We start from the raw sequence: 13,909 nt of genomic DNA, 5'->3' as shown, positions 1-13,909 counted from the left end.
GGTTGCCTGGGGGGCCTTGGCCCCGTTTGCCCCACTTGGGTTTTTGTGCCCTAGGAGCAGGGCTTGCAGTACCTCAGTGTGGAGTTTTCCTTTCCCCTCTGCATCCGAGTTGGTTCGGGTCTGCCCCTCCCCGGGTTCAGTTTCGTGTCCTTTCGGGTCTGTCGGTTCCGTCATTCCTGTAGATGCTTTTCACCGCTTTCGTAACTTTTTTCTCTTGGACATATAACGGGATCCCTGCATGACCTTTGGTCAAGGGTGCCATTGGGCCTGTCTGTGCCTCCATGAATTTGTACTTGCTTCTCACGATTCTTGAAGGTTCGCGAAACTCTTCGATACGTACAATAATTATTGGAACTTCTGTTGACTTCCTGTGAGGCTTCCCTCCAGTCCTTTCTCAGACTCGTTGGTCCTCTTCCGTACTCTGTCTTCTTTCGATTCTGTTTCGCATTATTTTGTATTCACATCAACCCTCCTTCCTGTCTCGACTTTCCTCATATTCGTTAGATACACTTTGCTGGCGCCCTCCCTAGAAGACAGGGGGTGCAGTTCGGACCTCTGGCACAGGGACCGGGGTGATCGTTTTGTTTCTGGGCGGTGTACACATGTGTTGGTGTCCCGTGTCCTTTATTGCGAAATATACGCCGTTCTCGCTCATCTTCTCTCTCCAGTCATAGCCTCTTAGATACTGGGGGTGTTTTGGATTTTATATGTGGGTAATTACTGAGTTTTTCTCTGCTTACGGGTGTGGGGTGGCTCAGTGTGGCGCCACTTCTACCTCTGTACAGCACCTCGCCTTCTCCTAATGGGCACGGTACTCTGGACATACTCTGCTAATGATGCTCTTGGTATATTACACGACTAGGCTGTTTTGTGACTCAGTCGTGTATCCACTCTGCAAGTGTGATTGTACAGTCCTGGCGACTCTGTTGGCCAGGAGCTATTTCTCAATTTTTGATTGGTTATCTTCAGATGATTTCGGGGCTTTTTAGTGTTCCCGCGGACCCAGGCCTCGACCAGGCCTCCACCCCCAGGAAGCAGCCCCTGACAGCTGACTAACACTCAGGTACCTATTTTACTGCTAGATAACAGGGGCATAGGGTGAAAGAAACTCTGCCCATTGTTTCTCGCCGGCGCCTGGGATCGAACCCAGGGACCACAGGATCACAAGTCCAGCGTGCTGTCCGCTCGGCTGAACGGCTCCCTGCCGGTCAGTAAGAACTCCAGTCGGTAAGAACTGGTAGGCAAGAACTCCAAGCACATTGACTGATGCCAGAAAGTTATACATATCCATTCAGCCTGGATAGCTCCAGGGAGCCTCCGGGACTCACCCAGAAAATGACGTTTCATTATGGCTGGTTTTTTGTTATGTACTGAAATTTATAAGAAATAAATTTGTATTGTATTTGGCCTTTAAATACCTAGTTTAATAAAACAGCAAATTTTGCATGTCACACAGTCTTCACTAAGGAAGCTCTCTGAGGGAAGATATTTTGTTATCAACTTGAAATAATAATAATATCACCAGCATCTAATGATGCATCAGTCTTGCAGGTTATGTTCAGAGTATGTGCACCCTCCTCAACCAACTTGGCAGTGTCAGGGTTGCTATCGTTATAAACAAGAGTAACACCAGTTAAGTTAAGCTTCACCAAACAAATGACTAATTCCCACCACAAGAGGGGAAAAACCTCAAAAGGAAATGACAAATGCAAGGAAAGTGACCATGGCCAATTTTTAACAAGTTCATTGAGCGTGTAAGAGTTCCAGGTCAGCAAAATGACTGCCACTGATGGTTTATCAAGATTCTTAACAAATTCAATTGCCTTGCTAGTACTTCTGGCATAATCAATGGCAATTATGATTTCAGCATGACAAGATTCCCTAATCAACAGATTCAACAAAGGTTCCATCTTGAGTACATCAGTAACAGAGTTTCTTAGTCGAATACGAGAAGGAATACTTAAAGATGTGCTCTCAAGAACCCATTTTACACTCTGTGGATCATATTCATCAAGGAAATCTGCTATTTCTTGTCCTGCAAACATATTTTTAAGAACTTCTTGAACTTCTACATTGCTCTTTAATATATCATTACTTATTCTTCTCACTGCAGCAAAGGACCATGGAGCCTGCACTAATGCTATCTGAAAAATTTCACTAGCTCTTTCTTTAGTCAATTCATTTTCCATCGATAGCAAACCAGCTATAAATTCTATTACTTGAATTAATCTCTGTAGCTCCTTTTCTTCTCCATCACCTCCATGGAATCCTAGAATATTTTTGAGTGACTCATCATCAATTATCACACTTTCAGCAAGAAATTCAGCTGCAATAAATTCTTGTTGACAGTTGTGGGTAAATGACCAGACCTCAGAATAGTCGGTAAGGCTAAGTTCAGTATCACAATGTAATAAAGATGAAATTGCCTTCCTTAGCATCAACACCTAAAGATCTACCCTTTCTTTTAAGTTTTGTTAGATCTCTATCACTTAAATAATGTTGATTTTTTTTAAGATTGGCCCATGCTATCTCTCCCAGAGCTAGCATCCAATCCCGACATTTATCTTGATCAGATATGTTCAGCTGAGATCCAAGCCTCTTTAGCATAAAATCTGTAAGTTTTCGGTAGAGCTGTGTAATGGTTTTTGCTTCCATAGCATTCTTTGAGTCATCTATCCATAACATAGCCAATAGGGTTAATGTCAGTGGCACTTGTGTAAGTGCTTCAAGCTGTTCTCCTAGTTCATTTAAGTAAGCCAAAAACTGGTTACACTTTTGCTGTTGATGTGTCCCCAATGTGACACAAAACAGCTTTTGAATAAATTCATCTCGTTTGTCATTAGTAAATCCAACCAAACTGAGAACCATGCAACATGAGGCAATTTGATTGACTTTAGACTTAAGATTTGGTACCCACTGTGGCCTTGACGTAATTATGGTTTTACTCTCAGGTAGAGAGATGAGAATATCTTCTAAAAGGTCCTTGGCCTCGGTGCGAGCGTCATCATAACCATCCACTAAAAACAATACCTGTGACCCTTGCATCAAAGGAATAATATCATCCTTATCAATATGTTTAAATGTGTTAGGCAAAATTATTTTCAAGTAGGATGACACAGAGGCTGTGTTAACATATCGGCATTGTATATAAATTAACAAATCAACAGCTTTAAGACTTGCATCACTTTTTTCAGTTGACCAACGATGAATGAGAAACTTGCACAGGGATGTTTTTCCTGCCCCTGCAACACCTTGTACAATGACTACTCCAGATCCCATTTTTTCATTCTGTTGTAGTAATACTGGAAACACTTTATCTGTCAAGGAAAATGTGCTTCCAATTTTAACATCAATGGCATCTACAATTTCTAAATCTGTAAACAATTTGTCTACGGTCATATTTTTATGTTGATCAATGTAACACCATGTTATTGGAGACATATTTTTACAAGCAGCACGATTATACTGGTCATGCAATTCCTTTTCAGCATCTTCCATTATTTGGTTCACCAGTGTTTCTTGAAGCAGTTTTATATTGTTTATGTAACTTTCTTTGTCAATGATGATAGCTGGTGGTCTTGCAAGTGGTTGTATTTCATCTTTCATTACTTTTATATTATCCTGAAAATTCCTGTTTGATAAAGAACCAGTTTTAAGCAAAATGTTTTCCAGTAGGAATTCTAAGTAATGAATTTTGGATTCTAGCTCCTTATCTGTGATACGAGTTATCTTGTGGGCTAATTCATTCCTCATGTTTTTAACAGTGGCAAGATAGTATTCAAGCGTATCTCCTTGAGTGATCCAAACAGGATCATTAGGTAAAGCCAAACCACATGCAAACCTTACAAGCTTATATAATAGAGTAATGTCTAACTGACTTAAATCTCCCTGCACTCGACTTAACTCATCAGCAGTGAAGTAAGTCCTTTTGATTTTCTGATTTATTACATTATCACCAGCAAGAGCATCGCAAACTTCAGCCATGACCTTAGCTGCTAATCCTCCTGGACAAAATGCTTTAAACAAATGTAAAATATTAGCTTCCTCGGGTGTCACAGCATTATTAGGATATACAGGCTGACTGGAAAAGAGGGAGACAGAAGGGTCCTTTGGTGTGAGAGTAGAAGTGCCAGGTTTCTTCGGTGTGGGAGTAGAGGTACCAGGTTCCTTTGGTGTGAGAGTAGATGTACCAGGTTCCTTTGATGAGAAAGTAGAGGTGCCAAGTTCCTTGGGTGATTGTGTGGACATGTTAAGTTCCTTGGGTGTGAATGTGGATGTGCCAGGCTTCTCGGGTGTGAGATTGGAGGTGCCAGGTTCCTTGGGTTTGTGAACGGAGGTACCAGGCTCCTTGGGTGTGAGAGTGGAGGTGCAAGGGTCCTTAGGTGTGAGAGGAGAGGTACCAGAATCCCCAGGTGTGAGGGGGGAGGTGCCAGGGCCCTCAGGCGAAAATGGGGGAGGTGGCAGGGACCTCGGGTATGAGAGTGAAGGTGCCAGGGTCTTCAGGTGTGAGAGTGGAGGTGCCAGGGTCCTTGGATGTGAGAGTGGAGGTGCCAGCCTCCTTGGATGTGAGAGTGAAGATGGCAGACTCTTCAGGTATGAGAGAAGAGGTACCTAGCTCATGGACCTCAGAGAGAGAACCAGTCTTTTGAAATGTAATGGAAGAGGATTCATCTTCTTGGGTCATGTAAGAGGAAGTACGTTTTGCAGTAGGAGAAGTGCTTAACTGTTGGACTGTATGCAAGGAGGGCCCAGTCTCGTTAAGTTTGAGACACACACCATGGTCTTCAATTGTGTTAGGAAAAATAGATGGTTTGGATACAAGAGGGGATGTAGTAGGATACTCATTTACAGGAGAGGAGAGATGACTAAACTGTGTCTGCTTGTCAACCAAGGACTGAAAAGAATCATCCATACATATTGGTTCATCTGGCATTTCTCTTAGAATATCTCTTTTAATTTTTTGTGTTTTTTCTGCAATCATACTTATGACTCTATCTACATTTATGTACAACTTGTGAGAGTTATTCGAAAATTCCTGCACATCCAGTACTGATAAATTGTCATGTTCCTCCTTTATATTATAGAGACAGTGTTCTAATGTATTCTGAGACATGGCCCACTCTCTACTGTTCAAGAGACCACATACACGGGGAATAAGTTTATGTAAGAGATGGATGGTCATTTTTTCTGGTGGTATGCTTGAATTTTTCAGTAAATGTTTTTCTCTGTGTGTGAAGCATACCATTGGTCTACGTATTTTCTGGTCTTCTTTAAGATACTCATAAAGACTCTTTCCTTTAAGGCAATTTAGTTGTATAAATACCATTACAAAAACTCTATGTATGATATGCTGGGTTAAAATTTTGTACATATAAGGTATGTCTGAAGAATGGGACACAATAGCATATGGATTCATGGTTTTCAGTGAGTGATTTTTTAATATCTTTCTCTTGATATTCTCAACATCGACCTGTTTCTTCTCCCCAACTTTGTCAAGAATTCTTATAAGACACTTATTCAGATAGTCAAGTTTGTCATTGAGAGCTTGATCTGTAAGGGCAGCAGCCTCATTTAATGTGTCTATCTCAGTTTTGGCAAAATTAATGAGACTTTCTAGAGTGTCAGTATCGGTTTTCCAGTTAGGATCCTCACGTGGAGCCAGACCACTTACATATTTCAATAATTTATACAACAATTTTATATTCAGATTTTCTGGGGGATTTGCCATGACCAAGTTATTCTCCTCAACCGAGAAAACATGTTTCATGTATCCTGGAACATTTTCTTGTGAACAATAATCATAAATACTTCTACCATTTAATAGAGACAAGTACTTATAGGCTTCAGAGAATGTCAGCACAACAGAGTTTCTAACGAGGTTGCACCTTTCTATTGTTGGACGCACTGCTGGGAATGGTGACATTTTTGCTCTCATTGAAGACATCAATGAACAGTGTTATGCTTTCTGTGTACCTGAAGGAGGAGTGCAGTTTTGCGATGCAAATACAGTACCAATATGATGGGTAGTTTGTTGTAGCACCTGGGTGTGAAGTTAAGCCAACAGGGGATACAGGTGGCTAGGACTCTTGCATGAAGTTGTCTGGTAATACAGGCTGTGCCACTTTATCCACAAACAGTATTAACATCTGTATAGAAACAAAACACAGTACAGTATATGTGCAATTTTATATATTAAACATATCATTAGCTTAACAAAAATAACAGTAGATATACTGCATAGTACAATATTTACATATGCTTTTAAACAACCAATACATAATTATAAATAAATTACGAGTTGAATGGAATGAAATAACATTTGCTGATAGACCCTAGGTAACATCCCAATCCTTATGTGCTGATATCCCCGAGTTTAAGGATCATGACAAGCCTCCCAAACCCATGCTAACCAACCATGAGCCAAAATCAGAATCTGGCTCTTGCTACAAGATGAGGGGAACTTGAGGATCATAGATTTACCCAAAACTGACGAAATTCCTAAAGAAATGCTTTGCAAAACAAAACTACTTGAAAAAAATTAAAATAGGGGGGAGGGAGATGGCATTTTTAGTCTGCTATTTGCCTTATTTAAAAGCTACTTGTGTAGAACCCTCCACCCCCCCCCCCTCAAAAAAATAAAAAAGGTTAAACAGGGTTGAGACAGGAAACTACCTAGAGCCTACCAGAAAAGGGGGATTTCATTGAATTCAACACTTGATTTCTTGGAAATCCCACTCAATAGCTCCCTGGTGCTTATTTACAACACTGCCTTGTTGAGAATGGCATTGCTGAAAAGGAAAATTAGAGTCTCGGTGGACTAAAAAATAGTTAAATTAGGTTTATTGCAAAAGTTATGACTTGAAAGAGATGTTCTGTAAAATTAAATATATAGATGCTCAGATGTCTATCCCACTGCTTGAGATACTTTGCCCACCTAAAAGGTATTAGAAATGTTGTATAATAAATCCCACATTGTGGGAAAACTTTGTTAAATATAGTCCTAAAAAAAAAAAAAAAAATCCCCCCACCCCCTTTGCATCCATATGACATTGTTAGCTTTAGTGTTCTAAGATGTTATTCTCCTTGTTTGACAGTCTGTTAGCTGAGACAGAAAAGTCCATCCCAGCTGAATCTGGGTAAAATTGACAGGATTAACAATTCAGTGGGTTATACTTTTCTTCCATATAGTGGAATGTCCACTCATAAGATGAGTTATGTTTCTCAACAAACTATACCAGGGTAAAATTTTAAATTGAGACTTTATACAGTACAATATTTGAATTTTAATATTTACCTACCAGGTACATTAAAAAAAAGTACTAAATTCTTCAACAATGTCATTATTTGAACAATGGCCAATCATAATCAAGTGAATACCTTCCTGTACATTAATGGTCTAACCCAGCATTTCTCAATTGGATTCTGTGCAACCCCAAGGTAACGAGGGGCTTCTGCAAGAAATAGATATCAATAGGTTGATTCTAATCATATGTACAGCAATTGTAATTTTTAATAATGTTGTATTTAATTTTTCTCATTTAACCAGCATCAAGAGCAGATAAGTTGACAATGAAATCTGTGTGTGTGTTTATTTAAGTTTGACTCAGAATTATTTCAAGGGTTGAGAAAGGTTTCTCAACCTTTACAAAAGTTGAGAAATGCTGATCTAACCTATGTTAAGCATTATAAGGTATGACCAACATGAGACCATGTCTTAACAACATGAGACCATGTCTTAACAATACTTATTAATAATATAGTCACTGCTAAGCGTTGCAGTCAAATAAAAGGATAAAAAATGGCAATGTTTGTATACAAATTCCTTCAGCACTGCTACACAGTATCACAATCAACACATAATGGACTGGGCCACAGATCACTAACCTCTTTCTTTCCAATTTTTTCTACTCCCTTTCACCCCTTACCTTAAAGCTCTTTCCAGCAAAAAAGAGCAAGTGATGGGCTAGTCTTCAAAATAAAAGTTATGGGGCAGAGGCAATGGTATTTAACAAAAAAAAAAATGAGGCAACATATAACTCATCCATCATAGTACCTATGGAGAGAATATCAAGATCAATATAAACAAATGCAAAGATTGTTTTACTTATCAAATGAACTTCCTAGTGGATAAATTATCCTTTTTCTCAGAATATTCATTGAAAAATGTCTTGAAAGGATCTACAAAGTATTGCATGCTTGAGCATTTGACCCCCCAGAACTGTGACACTTACCTAACTGAATAAAACCAGATCTTATTCTTACTCTGTATTCACCCCAAACTTCAGCACTAAAGTAATTTCAATTGCACATTAACTTTTGTTAGTGAATTGGAAGTTTTCCTACTCGCCCTCGAAACTATTCACCTAAATGATGCATTGTAACTGGTTTGAAGGTCAAACTTTTTCCATTTGCATCCATACTTGCCCAAAGTCACTTGAAATTATATAATAAAAGCCAATTGAAATGATAATAATAATTTATTTACACAAATGAACATACTAATGAAACAAGAAGAGGGGAAAGATACACAGGCAAGAAAAGTACACTGCATAAAGCCTGCAATACACAGTGCACATGTGTCTTACTGAATTGTCAGTAACAATAAATGTCTAATGTGAAGAAATGATTTTACTCGGAAATAAGCTAATTTTAATACATATTTAAAAGTTAAAAAGTAGGTAACGCAGAATGTTAGCTTATTTCTGAGTAAAACAATGTTTTTTCACTTTTGTATATTCATTACCAGCATCATAGTAACATGTAATGATATAATTTAAAGCCCTTACATTATTTACATGATTTCAAGTGATTTTGGTAGCTTTGAATTCATTAATTCCCATTATCAGAGACAGGAGGTCTGTACCTAGGCTTTTGAATGTCTCCCTAGGCTTAATGACCTAATTGCCTAATTCCTGATTACATATTTTACTTCTAGGTGAACAAAGGCACGAGATGAAAGTAAATGTGCCTAACCGTTTCTGTGCTGCCCAGGGATTAACACTAAAGTCCCTCGGTTGCATGCCGAGGATGTAGACTGTGGTGATATAGGATCCTTTGGGATGATTTATTCAACTTATTTTCCAGGATAGTTAGATAGGAGAGGTTGGAAGAGATTGGAGTTACAATCAAAATTAGATTATAAGATAATTAGATTAGATTTTATTATATCAAATTATGTCAGGTTAGGCTATATTATGGTTATAAGTCAGAAAGCAGGAAACTTTTTACAATTGTATATATATATATATATATAGGACTGTATTCTACTACATTACTTTAATATGTTGTAACAATGTGTTGCAAACGTCAATTATTATATTAATCAAAACCATACAAAATAAAGCTCATTAGTAGTGTTGTAAACGTATACACCCACCCTTGCCAAGGTGTTCCCCAAGGTCAACACCACCCTTGGCCCCTGCTTTGTCCTCACCACCCCAACATCACTCTTATTTCACAGCTAACATACTTTATGTTCAATATAAACTAGCTTATACTGCACTACAAGTTTATGGAGTGTGTTGCTAGCACCAATTCTAGCACGGCTGGATGGTGACAGGTATAGGTTAAGAGGTCTCGGTCAATGCTCACTATCTCCCTCGCTGAAAATATATATACAACTTAAGAACTTGGCGTTATAGGTGGTGGCAAGACACATACCGTGCGACTCTTTTTGTGCGTGTGCTATACAGTTAAGTTGTACAGGAGCCCGGAAAGTGTTGATTGTCCTGGCAGCTTCAGTGACAGCTTCTCCTGCCTCCCTGAGGACGGACGGATAGTTGAGTCTAAGAGCTGTGTTAAGTTTGACCCGGCAACGTCATCGCTACTATTTTTTTTTATACTCTTATTCAAGCTAAAACCTAACCTATCGAAATTTAACTTAACCCAACGCAATCTAACCTATCCTAACGCGGCTTAACCTGAAGAAAATAATAAACACGAAAGTGTGTTTACTATATAGCACGTGCACGAGGTGACGTCACTATGACGTCATAGTTTTAACACCAGGACATGTCTTGTCTGCTCAATTTTGTCGCCAATATCTCTCTCTCTTCCTCACAAAATATTCCAGGGGAAAAGAAAACCTAGGAATCTGAAATAATCCTCGCAAGATATTAATGATGATTTGGCAAACAGTTATAACGAAATATCTTTATCAATTTCCTAAATTAAGCAGCACCATAAACCGGTTTGTTCGAGTGGGGCTCAAAACGTGCCAAAAAGTCATGCCGTCCAACGTCATCGCTACAAACCTCTTTTTATTTTTGCATTTATTTATATTTATAGGAAGAGTTCTTACATTCTTGTACAGCCACAAGCACGCATAACGTTTCGGGCAAGTCCTTAATCCTAAGTTCCCCGGAATACGACCCGCCAAATCGTTTAACAACCGCGATATCACTGACACTATACTGTGTGGTTTGTCCTAGTGTTACTCCTCACACAAAAATATATACTCCCTTGAAGATTTGTCCTGTTTTATGTTAACATGGTTCAGGCGCACGTCAAGAGCTAAGCTCATTTAAAATCTACAATTCTCAGATTGGTTTGTTATACATGGGATCTGAGCCGAGAAATTATAATGAAGTGTATCCAAGTGTAACGTACATTAATTCCACGCCGAATCAACGTTATCAACGTTGATTTAACGTTTAATTAACGCAGAAAACGTTAAATGGTTGCATGGGAGCGCCGGACTAGTACTACATTTATCTATTTATATACAAGAAAGTACATTGGGTTTGTGAGAGTATATAGCATTGTGTTTACATTCTTATAAAGCCACTAGTACGCACAGCGTTTCGGGCAGGTCCTTAATCTAGCTTGTACATATACAAGCTGAGGTACACAGACGTGTGCTGCTATACTATTCTATATGAGATTATAAAATATAGATCAAGAGCTAGCTATAAGTTCTGCTGTATGTCTATCTCATCTGTGGATGGTTAGTCATATATATGGCATTAGATACACCTTCAAAAATACGAGAGGTGAGTCGAGTCTATTACCGTGAAGGCAATAGTTGCGAAACTCAGTGTCTCATGCCTTTGGAATAAAGCCATTTATAACAGGGTATTATATAATGTTGAAGAGTATGTCGACCTACAATTAGAAGATTCGTGTGGATCAATATCCTAGCCTAGCTAATTCTAGCACTTATACAATGTGACACCGAATGATGTTTTATGCTGCTCGCCCATATAGTTCTCGTTCTAAACACATCATAGTTCTTTACATTATAGTGTTTTCTACCCCTTGAAATATTGAAATGGTGCGGTTTTGACAACAGACTGGAATATCTAGGTTCAGTTCAATGTCTGGCTTATCATAAGCAGCCTTAGCAGCCCCACAACAAGCTATCTAACTCCTAGGTACCTGTTTACTGCTAGGATGAACAGATGCATTAGGTGTCAGGAAACGCGCCCAACCATTTCTGTCCCGTCCGGGATTCGAGCCCGGAATTCTCGATTGTGAGTCGAGAAAGCACCCGACTGTACTACCGGGACCCTATTTCAAACTGCTCATTAAGTATTTTTGTAATCAGTGCTAAATACATACGATTTAAGGATCGATACATGTAGTGAATATGGTGTACTTACCAGCATCGGAACAGAATAAACATTTTGAATAAAATAACTAGAGAGATTTATAAAAAAAAAGGTAATGGGAATTTTATGCAAGCAGGCCATTCAAGAAAGTAGGGCCATGTCAACTGGCCCACCCTCGAACTGTCCACACCTGACTATATATATAGCTCTTGTTTCCACTCTTCTCCTTTCTTCAGACACATTTATATAAGAGTTATTGCCTCTGGACTTTATTCAAAATTCTTGACTTTATTTAAAATTATATTTGATAGCCCCAGATTATGTTTACCATTGTTTCTATTTACTGCAAGCTTGACAAGAGCATCAACTTTATCATGTCTTCTTGCAGTCTAGTGTGAGAGGGGATTCGTAACAATTTGATTCTGATATATTTTTTAAGTGAAGTATGCATTACAAAATCGTTTTAATTTTCTACTGCAGTATTTTCAATAATTTTGAGCGCTTCAGAAATAGCCAACAGTTCAATTTGTAAGGTGGATGCCTTATTATCAACTCTTATAATACATTTCTCTCAGTTGTGTTACCGTTGGGCTGACCTAAAATGACAGAAATGTATAACCATAGATCCTGTGAGATGAGGCTACATGGTGGACATAGCTAGTTTTGACATTTACTCTGTAAACTCTCGCATCAAAAAGGTTAGTAGCACATTAATTGCTGTCTTCCTAAGATTATTAATTAAATAAAAATATATAAATCCTCTTCGCCATTCAAGTTGCAATTTTCGTCTTATTTCGTTATAAAATTAAATTGCTAAGAAAATTCTTTTATATATATATCGTTCTCTATTTTTACACGCTATGTTTATATGTATTTGTCTTTATTAAAAATAATAGCTAAAATAATAATAGCTCGATCGACTCTGATTTAAAAAAATCTTAATTAACATGCGTAATTAAAGCAATAACCTAAATAATTTGTTTGTTAGATAATATATAAAATTCATACCTATAAGATGTCATTGAAAGGCCTATAATTCATACAGTTATTAAATTGGCACACAAGTTTCAAAATGGCGCCTAGATGACCTCCCACCCTCCCTCCCGAGTAGCGGTTGGTCACTCAGGGCTCAGTACCGTCACCGACACCAACGTGGTAGTACGTGCGACGTGACCTCAGATCCTCATAGGTCGTCGTCGCCCCCTAAACCAACAATAACTGCAACATTGCTCTAGGTAAGGTTGATCAATCTATTAAGATATGAACAGTTCTTTTATACACTGGGGTGCTGTGTTTGCTTTGTTTTATTGCGAAACTTAGATACACAAAGCAGTGTAGACTACTCTATTATGTTTGAGGAATTACAGAGTGTAGATCAAGAGCCAGCTATGAGTTTATCTAATATCCACCATCTCACAGGATGATTAATCATCCATGGAATCATGAGATGCCAGCCATTTTTAGTAGCCTACTCAAGCAAACAAGAATATTTTCCAATATTCGTAAGTGTATGAAGTAGTTCTAGAGCTCAAGAGTATCATGCCATTTGGTATAAAACCATTGATAACAGAGCACTCACAAACTGTGTTGAAGTGTATGTCTTAGTTCAAGCTCACATAGTTTACAATTGGAGTTCTGATTAACTGCAGCCGCCTGGCGCAAGTATCGATATCTTAGCACTGTCTAGCGGATGTTTTGTGTTGACCGTACATATAGTTCTCGGTTCAAAACATATAACTCTTTATAATAGTGTTGTGTAAGGAGTCTGCCTCCATCACTTCAACGCTTAACGTAATCTATTTGTTCACTGTTATGTTTGATAATGCCCGATAGCATTATAATGATAGCATGCCCGAAACGCTTTGCGTAATAGTGGCTTTAGGCATTGTATGTACTAGCTCTACCTATAAGTCAACCAATCTTTGTAAAAATTTCTTGTATGTATGTACCTTACCTAAATAAACATTTATTTATTTATTTATTTATAAAAAATGATTTATATCTCTGGGTCGTTCCGGTAAATGGTGTCCACTGCGTCCAGTTTCCAGTGTGTACCCCTGTTCCAGCCATGACTGTCAGAATTCGGCTCAAAAATCACGCTCAGGAGTCAAATTTCCGACATTTCAGATATTTTGAAAACTGCAGGGGGGTTTGGGCAAAATATGACTCATCACCGTTTTCAGTAATTGGCATATTTTCGGTGTAAAAAGTCATAATTTGAAAATGAAAATAGGTGCAGAGAGTCAGAATTCGGCTCAAAAATCACGATCAGGAGTCAAATTTCCGACATTTCAGATATTTTGAAAACCGCAGGGGGGTTTGGGCAAAATATGACCCATCGCTGTTTTCAGTAATTGGCA

The 13,909-nt window shown here is 38.4% G+C and overlaps 1 non-coding gene across 1 annotated transcript; it reads right to left on the bottom strand.

Annotated features, from left to right (window-relative positions):
- Positions 1–1,386: 1,386 nt before the first annotated feature.
- LOC123774586 (uncharacterized) lies at positions 1,387–6,078 on the bottom strand. The gene is made up of 3 exons (XR_011222644.1): positions 4,867–6,078; positions 4,587–4,615; positions 1,387–4,197 (listed from the first exon to the last, which is right to left on the bottom strand). It is a non-coding gene; the product is annotated as an uncharacterized protein (transcript).
- Positions 6,079–13,909: the final 7,831 nt, after the last annotated feature.

Source organism: Procambarus clarkii, chromosome 51 (assembly GCF_040958095.1).
Source record: "Procambarus clarkii isolate CNS0578487 chromosome 51, FALCON_Pclarkii_2.0, whole genome shotgun sequence".
NCBI classification, from domain to species: Eukaryota; Metazoa; Arthropoda; class Malacostraca; order Decapoda; family Cambaridae; genus Procambarus; species Procambarus clarkii.
This window is presented reverse-complemented; position numbering and strand designations above follow the sequence as displayed.